Raw genomic sequence first — 16,334 nt, 5'->3', positions numbered from 1 at the left:
CCCCACCTACAAAAATCTATAACTTTTTTATTTTTACACGTAACGAGCTATGTGATGGCTTGTTTTCTGCGTAACAAATTGCACTTCAAAGTGATGGTATTAAATATTCCATGCCATGTACTCGGAAGCGGGAAAAAAATTCCAAATGCAGTGAAAATGGTGAAAAAACGCATTTGCTCCATTTTCTTGTGGGCTTAGATATTACGTCTTTCACTGAGCACCCCAAATGACATGTCTACTTTATTCTTTGGGTCGGTACGATTACGGGGATACCAAATTTGTATAGGTTTTATAATGTTTTCATACATTTACAAAAATTAAAACCTCCTGTACAAAAATTATTTTTTTGATTTTGCCAACTTTGGGCACTAATAACTTTTGTATACTTTAGTGTATGGAGCTGTGGGTGGTGTCATTTTTTGCGAAATTTGACAATATTTTCAATGATATCATTTTTAGGACTGTGCGACCTTTTGATCACTTTTTATCGATTTTTTTATATTTTTCAAAATGGCAAAAAAGTGGCATTTTCGACTTTGGGCGCTATTTTCCGTTACAGGGTTAAACTCATTGAAAAACGGTTATTATATTTTGATAGATCGGGCATTTTCGGACGTGTCGATACCTAATGTGTTTATGATTTTTACTGTTTATTTATATTTATGTCAGTTCTAGGGAAAGGGGGGTGATTTGAAATTTTAGGTTTTTTTATTATAATTTTTTTTTTTTGTTAAACTTTTTTTTTTTTTTTTTTTTACTATTTTTCAGACACCCTAGGGTCCTTTAACCCTAGGTTGTCTGATCGGTCCTATCATATACTGCCACACTACAGTATGGCAGTATATGGGGATTTTCCTCCTCATTCATTACAATGTGCTATCAGCACATTGTAATGAAGGGGTTAAAACAAAATAGCCTCGGATCTTCGGAAGACCCGAGGCTACCGTGGAGACGGATCACCACTCCCCGATGACGTCACGGGGAACGGCGATCCCAGGTAAGATGGCGGCCGCTGTGATAACACCCGCGATCGGTGTTAGCACTGATTGCGGGTGTTACCGGTAAGCCTTTGCTGCAATATGCAGCAAAGACTTACCGGCTATGGAGAGGGCTCAGCCCGTGAGCCCTCTCCAAGCAGCGTGACCCGACCGCCGCCGTGAATACACGGCGGGCGGTCGTGAACCGGTTAATCCTCTGGCTAAACGCTCCCACCCTAAAATACAATGGAGGAGTCCTACACTTGTCAGTTGTTAGATAAAAACATATTCTATATTATAACTAGAGATGAGCGAGCACTAAAATGCTCGGGTGCTCGTTATTCGAGACGAACTTTTCCCGATGCTCTGAGGCTGCTTAATCGCACCATTATGCCAAAATTATGGGCAACAGCATGGCCATGACAGAGTGACCGAATGAGGCTAGATAGCATCTAAAACATCCAATAATTGACCCTGACACTATAGGGGACGGCATGAAGAGGCAGCAGCGGCAGGCTAAAGAGTGTCATGGCGACATACCCTAAATGGACTCAGGCTTCAAACCAATGGGTGGCAGAGAGGAACCAAAGGAGGTGAGCAAGAAGCGCTGAAATGATTTCCTATGTGAACAAAAGGTTGACGGTATATTTAGTCGATAACACAGCATGGTGGTGACACAGTGACCAAGTTCCATAACGTATCTGGTGAAACACCTGAAAAATGAGCCTGACACAGCTCGTTTGATAAGGGGACGACATGTGGAGGCAGCCATGGAGACGACTTCCATGATTAAGAGTGACAGTATGGGGCATCCATATTGCGCTTCTATGATTGAAACTTCAGGTTTCCAGCATGGCGGCGACAGATGGGCCGAGTTCCATTATGTATCTGGTGAAACACCTGAAAATTCTGCCTGACACAGCTCGTTTGATAAGGGGATGATGTGCTGCATATCCTCTCGTGCTCCAGCGTCTGGGGTACAGACAGTTGAGAGTTGTACATGGAGATATTGGTGGACGCTGTGGAGGATCGTGGAGGCAAAATGGACAGGAAACAGCAGGGGCAGCATGCATGGATGCCTCTGAGGCTGCCTAATATTGGGATGGAGCTGGCGGTCCGCTGCCAGGCGAGTTTTCACCTGTCCAAGCCCCTGTCTCTTGGCTCCTCCCCACCCAAAATGGGCCTGGGGGCCAGAAGCGTTTACTTTGAAAAAATTATAATTTTTTGAATATTGGGGTTTTTTGAATATTTCAACTAGGAATAATGGAATAGCATAGCGGTTCTATTTTTAATTGTTTTTTCGGAAATGGTTCCATGATTAAGAGCGACAGTATGGGGCATCCATATTGCGCTGCTATGATTGCAACTTCAGGTCTCTAGCATGGCGGCGACAGATGGGCCGAGTTCCATTATGTATCTGGTGAAACACCCGAAAATTCTACCTGACACAGCTCGTTTGACAAGGGGACGATGTATGGAGGCAGTAAAGTAGTAGTAGATTAGAGGTGCTGCAGTTAAAACTATGTTAGTTGGATCTTGGGATGGAGCTGGCGGTCCGCTGCCAGGCGATCTTTCGCCTGTCCAAGCCCCTGTCTCTCGGCTCCTCCCTACCCAAAATGGGCCTGGGGGCCAGAAGCGTTTTCTTTGAAAAAATTATAATTTTCAAAGCAGGCGGGAGCTACAAACAGCACTTCTAAGAACCTTTTGTATAAGATCAAGTGTAGTAGTGTTCTTATAAGTTTTGGTTATGGCGGGTGAGGGGAATGTAAACAGATGCGCAAGAAGAGCTGAAATAATATCGGTAAATCATAAAAGTTTACCAGTATATTTTGTGGATAACACAGCAGGGTGGCGACAAAGTTAACAAGTTTGATGTGGAAGCCATGAAAACAACCCAAAATTCTGCCTGACACAGCTCGTTTGCTAAGGGGACGATGTATGTAGGCAGCTATATGGACGACTTTTGGAGGCAGCTATGGAGATGACGTGTGGAGGTAGCAATGGAGACAATGTGTGGAGGCAGCTAAAAAGACGACGTGTGGAGGCTGCTATGGAGACAATTTAATTTGGATAGTGCCTGTATGTGGCAGTCCAAAACAGTTTGCAAACCACAGGAGCAGGTAGGTGGTCCTCCAGAAAAATTAAATAGATTGAGTGCCTGTATGTGGCAGTCCAAAAAAGTTTTCAAACCAGAGGAGCAGGTAGGTGGCCCTCCAGAAAAATTAAATAGATTGAGTGCCTGTATGTGGCACTCCCACTAATTGTTTAAAACAGAGGATCGGGTAGGTGGCCCTTCAGAAAAATTAAATACATAGAGTACTACAGCTAGAGCCAGTTGGCCCTGGCAAAATATAGCCAGTTTCCTCTATTTTAGTGTACAAAGAGGAGGAGAAGGAAGAAAATGAGGAGAAGGAGTGCATAAATTATTCAGTTTGAGCTTCTTTCACCTGGTGGAGAATGAAAATCCTGAGAAATGCAGGCTTTATTCATCTTGATAAGAGTTAGCCTGTCAGCGCTGTCAGTCGACAGGCGTGTACGCTTATCGGTGATGATGCCACCAGCTGCACTGAAAACCCGCTCGGACAACACGCTAGCGGCAGGGCAGGCAAGAACTTCCAAGATGTACAGCGCCAGTTCGTGCCACCCAGTAGTTGTAGGGAGCTGTGTGATCTTTTAGGACGATGGTATGGTCAGCTACGTACTCCCTCACCATCTTTCTGTAAAGATCTGCCCTACTCTGCCGAGACTGGGGACAGGTGACATAAGTGTCTTGCTGGGGTGACATAAAACTGGCAAAGGCCTTGTCAAGCGTACCCCTGCCAGTGCTGGACAAGCTGCCTGCTCGCCTACTCTCCCTCGCTACTTGTCCCGCAGAAGTATGCCCTCTGCCGCTAGCGCTGTCAGAAGGGAAATACTGTTTCAGCTTGTGCACCAGGGCCTGCTGGTATTCATGCATTCTCACACTCCTTTCCTCTCCAGGGATGAGAGTGGAAAGATTTTGCTTGTACCTTGGGTCCAGGAGAGTGAGTAATTGGTGCTGGAATAAATTCTTTGAACGCGAGGGTCACGGGATAGGCAGCCTAGCATGAAATCTGCCATATGCGCCAGAGTACCAACGCTCAAGAATTCTCTCCCCTCACTGGCCTGACTCTCCATTTCCTCCCCCTCCAACTCCTCCAACTCCTCTTCTTCTGCCCATACACGCTGAACAGTGAACAATCGTCCCCTCTTCTGTCTCGCCAACATTCTCCTCCTCTTCCTCCTCATCCTCCTCCACCTCCTCCGATATGCGCTGAGAAACAGACCTGAGGGTGCTTTGGCTATCAACAAGGGAATCTTCATGCTGACCAGAGAGTTTTTCAACAGGCCAAGCAGCGGGATGGTGAGGCTGATGATGGCGGCATCACCACTGACCATCTGTGTTGACTCCTCAAAGTTACTCAGCACCTGACAGATATCAGACATCCACTCCTCATTGTAGACTTGAGGAAGCTGACTGACCTGACTACCAGTTCTGGTGGAAGTTGACATCTGGCAGTCTACAATCGCTCTGCGCTGCTGGTTAACTCTGGATAACATGGTTAATGTTGAATTCCATCTCGTGGGCACGTCGCACAACAGTCGGTGAGCGGGCAGTTGGAGGCGGCGCTGTGCTGCCCTGAGAGTGGCAGCATCTGTGCTGGACTTCCTGAAATGCGCACAGATGCGGCGCACCTTCGTGAGCAAATCAGACAGATTGGGGTATGTCTTGAGGAAACGCTGAACTATCAGATTTAACACATGGGCCAGGCATGGCTCATGTGTCAGTCTGCCGAGTTGCAGAGCCGCCACCAGGTTACGGCCGTTGTCACACACAACCATGCCTGGCTTCAGGTTCAGCGGTGCCAGCCACAGATCAGTCTGCGCCGTGATGCCCTGTAATAGCTCTTGGGCGGTGTGCCTTTTATCGCCTAGGCTCAGCAGTTTGAGCACCGCCTGCTGTCGCTTAGCGACGGCACTGCTGCTGTGCCTAGAGCTACCGACTGATGGCGCCATGCCCACGGATGGTAATTCGGAGGAGGAGGTGGAGGAGGGGTGGGAGGAGGAGGAGGCATAGTAGGCCTTTGAGACCTGGACCGAGGTAGGCCCCGCAATACTCGGCGTCGTCAGTATATGACCAGCCCCAGGGTCAGACTCGGTCCCACCCTCCACCAAGTTAACCCAATGTGCCGTCAGCGATATATAGTGGCCCTGCCCGGCAGCACTCGTCCACGTGTCCGTGATCAGGTGGACCTTGTCAGAAACGGCGTTGGTCAGGGCACGAATGATGTTGTCTTACACGTGCTGGTGCAGGGCTGGGACGGCACATCGGGAAAAGCAGTGGCGGCTGGGGACCGAATACCGAGGGGCGGCCGCCGCCATGAGGTTTCGAAAAGGCCTCGGTCTCTACCAGCCTATAGGGCAGCATCTCCAGGCTAAGTAATCTGGAGATGTGGACGTTGAGGGCTTGGGCGTGTGGGTGGGTTGCACTATACTTCCTTTTGCGCTCCAGCGTCTGGGGTATGGAGAGCTGAACGCTGCGCATGGAGACATTGGTGGATGCTGTGGAGGATTGTGGAGGCGAAGATGTGGTTTTCGCACTGGAGGTGTTTGGGCCGGGGTCCTGGGCAGGGGGCTGACTAGCAGAGGCAGCAGATGACACAGGGGAAGGAGCAGTGGTGTGCCAGGCCGGAGGTGAACGGGCTTGGTGCCATTGAGTGGGGTGTTTAGCATTCATATGCCTGCACATACTGGTTGTAGTTAAGCTGGTAGTGGTGGAACCCCTGCTGATCCTGGTGTGGCACAGGTTGCACACCACAGTCCGTCGGTCATCCGGTGTTTCTTTAAAGAACCTCCAGACTTCCGAAAATCTAGCCCTCGCCACGGGAGCTTGACTACGTGAAACATTTGGCGCTGATGCACCAGCTCTGGCCCTGCCTCTCCATCTGGCCCCACCACTGCCTCTTCCAACCTGTTCTCGTCGAGTACTCGCCCCTGTCTCAGAAGCACTGTGTTCACCCGGCTTATCAACCCAGCTTGGGTCTGTCACCTCATCATCCTCCGATCCCTCAGTCTGCTCCCCCCTCGGACTTCCATCCCTGACAACAACTTCACCACTGTCTGACAACCGTGTCTCCTCATCGTCCGACACCTCTTTACACACTTCTTCCACTACGTCAACAATGTCATCATCACCCACAGACTGCGACCAGTGGAAAACCTGGGCATCGGAAAAGAGCTCAGCAGCAACCGGACAAGTGGTTTGTGACTCTGGGAAGGGTCCAGAAAACAGTTCCTCAGAGTATGCCGGTTCAAATGCCAAATTTTGCTGGGAGGGAGCAGACTGGGGGGAAGGAGGCTGAGGTGGAGGAGCTGGAGGAGTGCTGATTTCGGTGACATGGGTGGACTGCGTGGAAGACTGACTGGTGGACAAATGGCTAGAAGCATTGTCCGCAATCCACGACATCACCTGTTCCCACTGTTCTGGCCTCAACAGTGCTCTACCACGAGTCCCAGTAACTTGAGACATGAACCTAGGGAGTGTAGCTCTGCGGCATTCCCCTGCTCCCACATCAGCAGTTGGTGTCACACTCCACCCAGGACCACGGCCTCTGACCCCTGCAGTAGTTGGACGCCCACGTCCACGCCCTCGTCCTCTACCCCTAGCCCTCGGGTTCAACATTTTCAAAATTAAAGTGTAAACTGTAAATTTTTTTGGATTTTTTTGTTTTTTTGTGGGTTTTTTTTTTTACTAAACGATGCTATCCTATTGCTATGGCTAGTTTCTAACCTACACTGACAGCACACAACTGGATTTTGTACTGTGCCTGATGACTTTGCTTTTTTTTTTTTAATTTTATTCTCTTTATTCAAAATTTTTCTTTAAATTACCACACCAACATACAAAACATCAGGAAGGCAACAACTGTTAACTATACATTGGTCGTAGGAATACACAGACAATTTTATACTTCGTTTATCATCGACCATATTCCACAAGTTATATTCATCATCCTGTTCCTTCCGCTGATTAAATCTTACCAAATATAACCCCCTCACCCCAATCCCCCCACCCTACTCGGCAAAAGCAAAAAAAAAAAAAAAAAACATTGTTGGACTCTGGGGCTCTGGATTCTACAGAATTAGCACGGGTACCAATATGTAGGTGTTTCAGGAGAATTTGGGATTGGGTTAAAAAGCACTTTGAAATTAATAACAGCACAACACAGGCACCATTATGGAATAATCTCTACTTAAAAGAGATGAGGCACTTTGAGGGGCGTAACTTTTGGGAGGGCAGGGGGATTGATCAGATTTCACATATTTTTTCGGACGGCAGATTGATATCTTTTGATATGATGAAAGACGCACATAAATTAGAGGATAAATACTATTTTCAATATATACAGTTGCACCATAGGGTGAATAGTGTAAGAGAAAGACAATGGGGCAGATATACTTACCCGGCCCATTCGCGATCCAGCGGCGCGTTCTCTGCTCTGGATTCGGGTCCGGCCGGGATTTATGAAGGTAGTTCCTCCGCCGTCCACCAGGTGGCGCTGCTGCGCTGAAAATCATCTCAACGCGCCGGAATGCACCGAGCTGGACCAGGTGAAGGTAAGCGCTTCCCAATGCGGCGGTTTTTCAGAATACGTCGGGTTTTCGTTCGGCCACGCCCCCCGATTTCCGTTGCACACATGCCGGCGCCAATGTGCCACAATCCGATCGCGTGCGCCACAATCCCGGGGCAATTCAGGTACAATCGGCGCAAATCGGAAATATTCGGGTAACACGTCGGGAAAACGCGAATCGGGCCCTTAGTAAATGACCCCCAATATTTAAAGGTAGAAAAGCACCATACAGTGGAATTTTTGGGTAATATAAAAGGAAAGAAAAAATCACTTTCAAAAATATATAGATACTTGTCAAGCAGTTTTTACGATGGTATGAAACATAGTAGTAAAATAAAATGGGAAGAGAATATTGGTACCCTATCAGATACTCATTGGGCAAGCATATTGCAGAATGCGGGTAGCATGGTTAGCTCTGAATCCCACAGATTAATGCAGATTAAAATACTATATAGATTATATTACACCCCAAAACAGATAAACCATTTTAAGAAAAAGCAGACAGAAATATGCCTCAGATGTCAAGAAATAAGCGCAGACTTTCTACACATGGTTTGGAATTGTCGGAGGATTTTGCAATTTTGGGAAGAAATTTATATAGAGGTTGTAAAATTCTCAGGATTAGACATCCCAAAGACACCAGATGTTCTGGTGCTTGGAAATACAACAGAAATAAAGGGGTCTAGAAACCAAATACAATGGCTATTAACTGTATTACAGATTGCTAGAAGTATGTTGATTTATGGTTGGAAATCATCCAGCACCCCCGACATTAAAGAGTGGCATAATAGAGTGAATAGAATTAGAAACATTAGAAAAAATAAAGTATGGAGCAGCACGGAAAGAGGGGGCATGGAAAAAAAAGATGGTTATGTGATGTGGAGGAGGATTCCCAAGGTCAATAAGAATAATACATTTTTTATTTTTTTTTGTGCCTGATGACTTTGAGTTATAAAAAAAAATAAAACTAAAAAATAAATCAGCAGACTCTGCCTAAGTCAATCAAACCCCGGTGTTTGAGATGTGTGTGTCACTAAGAGCTAAATAGAACGTTCCCAAGTCTCTCTGCAAATTCCTCACAATATGGTACTAGCTGCACTACTAGTGCCAGCAAGCCCAGCCACAAGCAAATAAAAAAATATATATATAACGTTATTGTAGCCCTAAGAAGGGCTGTTGGGTTGTTGTAGAATCACTCCTGCCTAACACTATTCTAATATAACACCCTAACGCTTTCCCTGACCAGCAGCAGCTCTCTCCCTAGCGGCATCCAGACACAGAATGATCCGAGCAGCGTGGGCAGCGACTAGTCTATCCCAGGGTCACCTGATCTGGCCAGCCAACCACTGCTATCGACGTGTAAGGGTACCACGTCATGCTGGGTGGAGTGCAGAGTCTCCTGGCTTGTGATTGGCTCTGTTTCTGGCCGCCAAAAATCACAACGGCGGGAGCTGCCATTTTCTCGAGCGGGCGAAGTATTCGTCCGAGCAACGAGCAGTTTCCAGTACGCTAATGCTCGACCGAGCATCAAGCTCGGACGAGTATGTTCACTCATCTCTAATAAAAACCTGTTGTTTAGTAAACTAAAATGTATTTGAAAATTAGATAAATATTGTGAATATAATTTTTTTTAATGTCTTTCTTTCAGGTTACATCACAAGATGCATTTACTGCATGGGTACACGGGTACCTAGGAATGGAAAACAGACGACCCATTCCTTCATGTGTCGTACATTTAGTATGTTCAGCATTTCCAGACCCGGACAATGAATACATGGGTTACAGAGCAAACAACGACGGGGCGGCCGAGTTCATGGCTTTTGAATGAAGCACTGTTAATGGCCATCAACCAACAGAATCAATGTGGGTAAAACTATTGATATGTTTGTCTCAGCCAGTACTGTCCTCTGTATTATAGTTTATCCAAAAAAAAAATAAGCTTGATAGCTTACATCAAACCATCTTTGTCCAAGAACACTCATGTATGGGAGTAGCTAATGATAATGTGGAAATTGAGTGTTGCTCAACAAAAAGCTGATCATTAACCCAATTAGTGACTGTACTGGCTGAAACAAACATGTTAGTAATAGACATAGGGGGTCATTTACTAAGGGCCCAATTCGCGTTTTCCCAATGTGTTACCCGAATATTTCCGATTTGTGCCGATTTTCCCTGAATTGCCCTGGGATTTTGACGCAATCGGATTGTGGTGCATCAGCGCTGGCATGCACGCGACAGAAATCGGGGGGCGTGGCCGAACGAAAACTTGACAGATTCGGAAAAACCGCCGCATTTAAAAAAAAAAAATTGTCGCTCGGGACACGCTTACCTTGGTCCGGCTCGGTGAATTCCAGTGCTCTCCGATGCTTTTCAGCGCAGCATCGCCACCTGGTGGACGTCGGAGAAACTACCTTAGTGAATCCCGGCCGGACCCGAATTCACCGCAGAGAATGCGCCGCTGGATCGCGAACGAACCGGGTAAGTAAATCTGCCCCATAGATTGGTTATAATTTACTTGAAGTTTTTTCAAAAATCCAACGTCACTTTAATATTTAATCATTTATATTGTAAAATTATTCTACATGTTTATTTTTTCTTGTTGCATTTATTTAAAAAGTTCATATTAAATTTATGGAATGAAACAAGCATACCACTGGATGAAACATTTATTTTAATAACATAATTTAAAAAAAAAGTCAACACATTTTGAATCAATAATCACAAATCCACTCAACCATTTTGGCTTTACTTTACTTGTTCACATAATTTTTAATAAAAAAAAACTTTGATAGGAAAAAAAAACTTTGATAGGAATGACTATAAACACAACCGTGAATAACAAAACCTGCAATCCCACAATTTTTACCCTTTGGGATAATCAACTTTGTTCTTTCGGTGCCAATAAGTTCAATGTTTTTCCGCTTGACTTTGACTGTTGCTTGCTCTCGTCCAGTATTAAAATTGGGGGTCATTTACTAAGGGCCCGATTTGCGTTTTCCCGACGTGTTACCTGAATATTTCCGATTTGTGCCGATTTCCCCTGAATTGCCCCGGGATTTTGGCGCACGCGATCGGATTGTGGCGCATCTGCGCTGGCATGCACGCGACGGAAATCGGGGAGCCGTGGCCGAACGGAAACCCGACGGATTCGGAAAAAACGCCGCATTTAAAAAGCAAAAATGTGTCGCAGAGCTTGCACTTACCTTCACTCAGCCCGGCTCGGTGTATTCCAGTGCGTTCCGATGGTCTTCAGCGCAGCAGCGCCACCTGGTGGACGTCGGAGGAACTACCTTAATGAATCCCGGCCGGACCCGAATCCACCGCAGAGAACGCACCGCTGGATCGCGAATGGGCCGGGTAAGTAAATCTGCCCCATTGTGTGTAAGTACCGCCAGCTTTGTTCTTGCTTCCATTGCGTCGACTCCAAAGTGGATTCTTTTAGTACGGTACTTCAATGCCATACTATGAAAGCATTCAAGGGCACCAGTGTGGCAATTGTGTACCAAGTTTGCCAAATCATCTAGAAGTTGTTGATTTGTCACAACTTTTGCAATATATTTGTATGGCGGGGTATCAGGATTTAACCACAACACCTTTTTATCATCTGCATCAGGAGTTTCCAAGGGACCATGCGCACATGCAGTGTACAGCTTTCCTTCCCAAGAATGGACATTTGAAATATGGTATAACAAAGACAGCCATTTTTCTCTGAGAAGCTCAACACTGGGGCAGATTTACTTACCCGGTCCATTCCCGATCCAGCGGCGCGTTCTCTGCGGTGGATTCGGGTCCGGCCTGGATTCACTAAGGTAGTTCCTCCGATGTCCACCAGGTGGCGCTGCTGCGCTGCAGTCCGCTGAGGCCTGCCGTAATGCACTCAAGTTCACCGGCCTATTCCTGGTGAAGGTAAGTGTAAGCCTCGCGACACTTTTTTTTTTTTTTAAATGCGGCGGTTTTTCCGAATCCGGCGGGTTTTCATTCGCCCACGCCCCCCGATTTCCGTTGCGTGCATGCCAGCGGCGATGCGCCACAATCCGATCGTGTGCGCCAAAATCCCGGGGCAATACAGGGAAAATCGGCGCTAATCGGAAATATTCGGGTAACACGTCGGGAAAACGCAAATCGGGCCCTTAGTAAATGACCCCCATTGTCTTCACATGTTTGTAGACACCACCAAAAATGCAACTTAATTTTTTACTGGCCTGGGTCAGCTTTTTTTTTAATAGACTTTGCATAGTGCCAGACATCAAACTGATGTATCATTTTTGGGTATTTTGCTTCATTACTTTGCAAATGCTGACATGACGGTCAGACGCAAAAAGTTTTATCCTATAGCCCTGATCAATAATCCATTCCATGCAATCACCAATGAACACTGCTGTCACACTGGCCGTCTCCTGAAATACATAAATTTTTTTCTTGAAGGTTGTTGAATAATTGACTCTGCTCCTTTTTCCATGAAATATTGATCGCTGGGAACAGGAAAAGTGATTGGTATCTGTAATAGGTAGTCTCCGATGTGTTGACAATGTGTTGAGTAAAGTCAGGAACTCTTTAATTTTTTGAAAATTCAATCCGCTGAACAGAATGGCTGAGGCTTATAACATATTACCTGAAGCATATTGTCCAATTTTGGGTTGTGTTTCCATAATGTTGAAAGCATGCCCCTTGGAACACCTTGCCCTAATTAAACAGTAGCTTCCATCAAATTTTTTGGTTACATGTTCAACAAGGCTTGCACAATTGATATATTTTTGACATTTAACTTTATATAACAATTGGTCCAGACATGATTCAAAAATTAAAAGTTTCCGTTCTGTAACTTGTTCAGCTTCACTCAGATTAGATCCAAATTGTGATGTTGGCATTTGTTGGTTGTCTCCAATGATGGAATCCATTGGATTCAATTCTGATTCATTTAATGTCTGTTCCAGGGGGCAAAAATCTTTGTCCTTCATATCATCTTGAATTTCGCTTTGTGCAAAAAAATTATGAGCTTGTATCATTTACAGACATTTCACAATTATAGTCGTGATTTTCAAAGTCAATGGGGGTCATTTACTAAGGGCCCGATTCACGTTTTCCCGACGTGTTACCCAAATATTTCCAATTTGCGCCGATTTTCCCTGTATTGCCCCCGGATTGTGGCGCATCGGCGCTGGCATGCACGCGACTGAAATCGGGGGGCGTGGCCGAACGAAAACCCGACGGATTCGGAAAAACCGCCGCATTTTTAAAAAAAAAGTGTCGCGGAGCTTGCACTGACCTTCACCAGGAACAGGCCGGTGTACTTGAGTGCATTCCGATGCTCTTCAGCGCACCAGGAACTGCCTTAATGAATCCCGGCCGGACCCGAATCCACCGCAGAGAACGCGTCGCTGGATCGCGAACGGACCGGGTAAGTAAATCTGCCCCATTATCTGTAGCCTGCTCTTGAATAGGAGAGAGTGGTTCTATGCCTTCCAAAAAAAAAGGTATTCAAAGTTTGTGAATCTTCTGTATCGCCACAACTTCAATTTTTTTTTAGGTGAATCTGTAGTTTTTGGATCTGGAGTAGGTAACAACAGAATTCTATCTAAACCACCTCTTTGAGAATGATGGATATGAGAAGCAATGGCGGCCATGTCTTCCGATAATGTGGGTGGCTCTGGATTATACATTATTGTTGAATTCAATAAATCAAAATCAGTTTGGGTAGATATTTCTCTGTATTTCACAAAAAACGGTACTCTCCAAATTTGCTTCTGGTGTAGGTACCTGACAAGAAGTCTCCACAATCCTCTTTCTTTTGACAGCTTTTTTCAATGACTCCTCAATAAGACATTCCCCCCTCTCAGTTGGAAAAATTGTTGGTACAGCTTCCGGGCGGAGGGTTCCCTAGAACTGACATAAATATAAGTAAACAGTAAAAATCATAAACACATTCGGTATCGACGCGTCCGAAAATGCCCGATCTATCAAAATATGATAACGTTTTTTCAATACGTTTAACCCCGTAACGGAAAATAGCACCCAAAGTCGAAAATGGCACTTTTTTGCCATTTTGAAAAATATAAAAAAATCTATAAAAAGTGATCAAAAGGTTGTACAGTCCTAAAAAGCATATCATTGAAAATATTATCAAATTTAGCAAAAAATTACATCACCCACAGCTCCATACACCAAAGTATAAAAAAGTTATTAGCGCCCGAATTTGGCAAAATCAAAAAAATAATTTTTGTACAGGAGGTTTTAATTTTTGTAAATGTATGAAAACATTATAAAACCTATACAAATTTGGTATCCCCTTTATCGTACCGACCCAAAGAGTAAAGTAGACATGTCATTTGGGGCGCTCAGTGAAAGACGTAATATCCAAGCCCACAAGAAAATGGCGCACCATTTTCACTGCATTTGGAATTTTTTTCCTGCTTCCGAGTACATGGCATGGAATATTCAATACCATCATTATGAAGTGCAATTTGTTACGCAGAAAACAAGCCATCACACAGCTCTTTACGTGTAAAAATAAAAAAGTTATAGATTTTTGAAGGTGGGGAGTGAAAAATGGACATGAAAAAACAGGAAAGGGCTCGGTCCTGAACCGGTTAAAATATAAAAATTTCTATTATTAAAATTTGTAAATTAAAATGAAAACTACTTGTCCCACTCCCCCAAAGAGCAAATTTTCAACCACCCACACACATACAATGGACTTGTAATAACTTATCACCTTCCCTCACCAAGATAATGTTCTAACATCAACTTGTCAACATCCCCCACACAAATAGCCAGCCACCATGTTCCACAAACTTCCACCCAATAAGTAATGATGGCCAATATGCCTCCAAACATATCATCACATTACTATGCCAGCCCATATGCCCCCAATGTCCCCCACCCAGTAATACCAGCAAATATGCCCCCAAACATACCATCACATTACTATGCCAGCCTATATGCCCCCAAAGTCCCCCCACCCAGTAATACCAGCAAATATGCCCCCAAACATACCATCACTTTACTATGCCAGCCTATATGCGCACCAATGCCCCCCCCCCCTGTAATCCCAGCTAATATGCACGCCCCCCCCCAACATAGCAAAACATTATTATGTCAGCCAATATACAATTCTGCACCACCAACCCCACCCCACCCACAATTGTAAAATAAACTCGGCAGAGGCTTCAGAAAATACATTATACACTACCCATTTATGAGACCTGTTACCTCTCTGCAAGACAAGTCCGCAATGAGTGTCAAACAAAGTTTTCCACTCATTGCGAGTACAGTGTCTAGACGGAGAGGCGCCGGGCGAGAGATATGCAAACTCCGTAGGGAGTTGCGTATACCTCAGTGCGCAGCAACAAAGGACGCATCGCGGCGCATGCGCAGTAGGCCGGCGGCTTTGGCGGGCACTACGATGCTCGTTGCGCATGACTAAAGTGCGCAGAACTCGGCCAAGGAGCCGAGTGACTAGAGACGTGTGTACAAACGGAGGTGGAGGAGGGAGGAATGTGGACTTGGGCGGATAATATACGCTCCTTGCTTCCATCCATAGTTACCAGTGCAACATCCCCCACCGGGGCCTAGCCTTTTCTCGGGGCCTGGAGTCAGCCGGGCCCGCAGTACCTGAGTGGCTGGCGGTTGCGGCCTAGGCACGCTAGTGTCACGGTGCTTGGTATAGGGAACCGGAGGGCTGTCCTACAGCCTGGCAGGTCTCCAGCAGGGTGGTGTTGGCAAGAAATGATGAGGGAGAGGCTGCTATAGCGGATCTCCCTGGGGCAACCCTTTGGTGTCTAGAGTATGGGTCTCTGTGTGGTGGACAGGGTGCCCATGATGGTGACAGCCGTGGTAGCAGGGACCAGACGGAGGCAGACGTTGAACAAAAACAACTTACAGTTCTTTATTGGAACTGACAGGAACCGCAGCAATGTGCCTTGACAGAATAGTAGATTGCTGAGATGCAGTTGGAGGGAGCCACAGGATGTAGATCATCAGCCTGGATGCAAGGGCAGGCTGGGAGATAGCTGTGTCCTAGAAGGATGCTTCAGCTTGTCCTGGGTTGCTTCAGATATCACCCTTGAAGGTAGGATGATATCCCTTTCCTAACTAACTGTCTCACTACAGTCTTCAGCAGGGAGCTGGGCTCACCTGCTCTGGTCTGATGTGCTAGCTGCACTGACTCCTCAGAGTCTCTAATCTGAGAGAGTGAACTCTCTCCTCACACTGCACTCTCTTCTGAGAGAGAACTGACTTCTTCCAGAAGTTTCCTGAACAGGGATCTTGTTACTCCCACTGGTCAGATGGTGGCTGCTCCTCCAATTACATCTCAGCTCACAGAAACAGAGTGTAATACATGTGATTGGCTGACACATCTTACATCACATCAAAGAATTAACTCCTGCCTTACCAAGCAGGATCTACCACTGCAATGCCCATCTATGTGAGGTATTTGTTATGTAGTGACCTGCTGTGGGGCTAGTCAGACCCTACACAGGCTGCAAGCTACATGGTGGGACGTATTCGCAAACACAGCTCTGCCTTGCATCGGCGAGGGTGTTGCACCAGGTACCTGATAAAAAGTAATTTTCTTCTTTTTTGAGGATCGATCTTGCTAGCTGAACTAGAGGTGAGTGTGGGACGTAAGGGCTCTATTGGAAACTGTCTATAGCTAATTTTTTTGGAACAATGGTGAAAGGTTCCATTTAAAGCAGCGCTAACACAG

The sequence above is a fragment of the Engystomops pustulosus genome, chromosome 11, assembly GCF_040894005.1.
Source record: "Engystomops pustulosus chromosome 11, aEngPut4.maternal, whole genome shotgun sequence".
Taxonomy (NCBI): Eukaryota; Metazoa; Chordata; class Amphibia; order Anura; family Leptodactylidae; genus Engystomops; species Engystomops pustulosus.
Note: the sequence above shows the minus strand (reverse complement) of the source record.